This window comes from Gopherus evgoodei, unplaced genomic scaffold (genome assembly GCF_007399415.2).
Source record: "Gopherus evgoodei ecotype Sinaloan lineage unplaced genomic scaffold, rGopEvg1_v1.p scaffold_46_arrow_ctg1, whole genome shotgun sequence".
NCBI classification, from domain to species: Eukaryota; Metazoa; Chordata; order Testudines; family Testudinidae; genus Gopherus; species Gopherus evgoodei.
Genome location: NW_022060067.1, coordinates 343,695 through 345,933, shown reverse-complemented (window position 1 = coordinate 345,933; position 2,239 = coordinate 343,695). Strand labels below are relative to the sequence as shown.

General features: G+C 45.2%; 1 non-coding gene across 1 annotated transcript; it reads right to left on the bottom strand.

Annotated features, from left to right (window-relative positions):
- Nucleotides 1–202: 202 nt before the first annotated feature.
- TRNAE-UUC lies at nt 203–274 on the bottom strand. Its single transcript has one exon. It is a non-coding gene; the product is annotated as a tRNA-Glu (tRNA).
- Between the last annotated feature and the right edge of the window lie 1,965 nt (nt 275–2,239).

Genomic DNA, 2,239 nt, shown 5'->3' with positions numbered 1-2,239 from the left:
GCTGAATCCAGGCTGCTCTGAGGCTCCGTTTCTGCAGAGGGCAAGAAGTTAGTGTTACAGGCCCCTTCTGAGCTTGGGCCCAGCACTATGGCACCACGTCAAATCCAGTACTGCTCCCAACACTGTCCAGCTTCGCTGCTGGCAGGATCCCTTCCCATTCCTTTCATTCCCTGCCTCCCCTCCAAGCAAAAGCTCTGTATTGTTTCCATGCTGGGAATTGAACCCAAGCTGCTTAGGGGAAAGCCAAGAATCCTAACCACTGGACCACATGGGACTTCCATTACATATTTATATGTTCATGTTCAATAACACAATTAAACATAGCCATTCAAAGTAGCCATTCAAAAAACATCAAAAACAGACTTCAAAGAGAAATTGCAGAGTTACAATTGATTTGCAAACTTAATGTCATTAATTTGAGCTTGAAGAGCGACTGGGAGTGGCTGGCTCACTACAAAAACAATTTTCCCTCTCTTGGTATTGACATCTCCTGTCAATTACTGGGAGAGAACCACATCCACTGAATTAACCTTCAACACTGGTTCTCCCCTTGTACAGTAACTCCCTTCATGTCATGTTCCAATATATATTTATGCCTCTATCTGCAATTTTCACTCCATGCATCTGAAGAAGTGGGCTTTTTACCCACGAATGCTTGTGTCCAAATAAATCTGTTAGTTCTTAAGGCGTCACCGGACTCCTCATTGTTTTTGTGAAATAAAATCAAAATGCACTCTAAGCTGATCTTAACCCTTTCAATGCCCTTATAAACTTAGATGCTTCTCCCCACAGGCCGGCTGGTGGCTTTTCAGCCAGGCTCTCCCCTTTCATCAGCGCTTCTGTTGCTTGGTGTGGGGGTGTCTGTAGATGTAGATGGACGAGAGAGACAAAGCATGGCAAATCTCTCTCCTTTTATCATGTCCTTTCTTCCCTCTTGGCTTTGCTCCCCCTTCAGAGTCAGGTGAGCATCACTGCGTCTCTCCAAGCAAGTCTGAGAAATTCCCCTGGGGTGTCCTCATACAGGTGAGTCTTGCATTGTAGCTCCCTTGCTGGACAATGGCTGTTGATGGGTTGTTTGACACCCTGTCCGGGTGTTGGTTACTTTCCTTGCTGTTGTCACTGGGGAGCTAATATTTGGCTGACTCCCCCACCTTACAGCGTAGTGACAACCACACTGCACAATTCTCATAACTTCATATGCATGAATGGTAAACATCTATGGGTAGAGAAATGACTTTCAGCAGATCATATCCTTTCCCCTGATGCCTTACAAGTCACGCTCTATATGTAAGATCACAATTATAGGAAATTGAGGAATATGGGGGTTACAGCACGCTCCCCCAAAGGTACAGAATGTCACACTGAGATTCTATTTTCATTTGTTATGTAACAACATTAAAGAGATCCAATGACTGACCAATGGCATGTTCAAGTGCTAAAATAGCAAGCGCTGTTGATCTCTCATTGGCCATCAATGACTAAAGATGTGGTTTAATGAACTGGAGCTTCAAGGCGAGGGTGGCTCTGTCCACTGCCTTCCATTGTGCTGCTGGGCACCAAGTCCCTGTTGGCCAATATGTGAAGCTGGGAGAAGAAAGTGGGGTGGCAAGCGGTCGCAGAACTTCTTCCACCAGGGTCTAGCTGCCCAACTTCCTCCTCATACTGCTGGGCACCCATCGCCTTCAGGTAACACAGGAACTAAGGCAGGAATAGGGTGAGGAAACAAGTAAAGCTGAGCAAGAAAGGCAAAAAAGTGAATCTTGTCTTCATGGGCTGCTCGCAATGACGTCATTTTCTGTGCCACAGCTGACAAAAACATCCCAGACAGAAAAATCTGTCAAGTGTTATCAAGAAACCAAGATTTTTAATAAGTGGATGTAAAGAGAAACACAGGAAGAATTAAACTACCAAAACTTAAACCTGCTGCAGTATGTATCTTATTTGATAGCATACAGAAGATGAAGTGGACTAAGCAGTAATAGTGGCAAACCTCAACACTACTTAGTCACAGCAGGAAGTTAAACAGCCTCAGTTTAAGGAAGTGATGATAAAGATACCTTCCTCTCTGCCTTTGAGAAGGCCTGCAATGTGCACCAAGTTGACCCTGAAAATAGGCTTCAGCATCTCACTCCCTTACTGGGTCCCAAAGCCACAGAGTTCAGCCAGATGGATGAGGTGGAAGCAGGGGACTATGAACTGTTCAAACAAGCCCTGCTGTGCGAGTTTGAACTGACCTCCG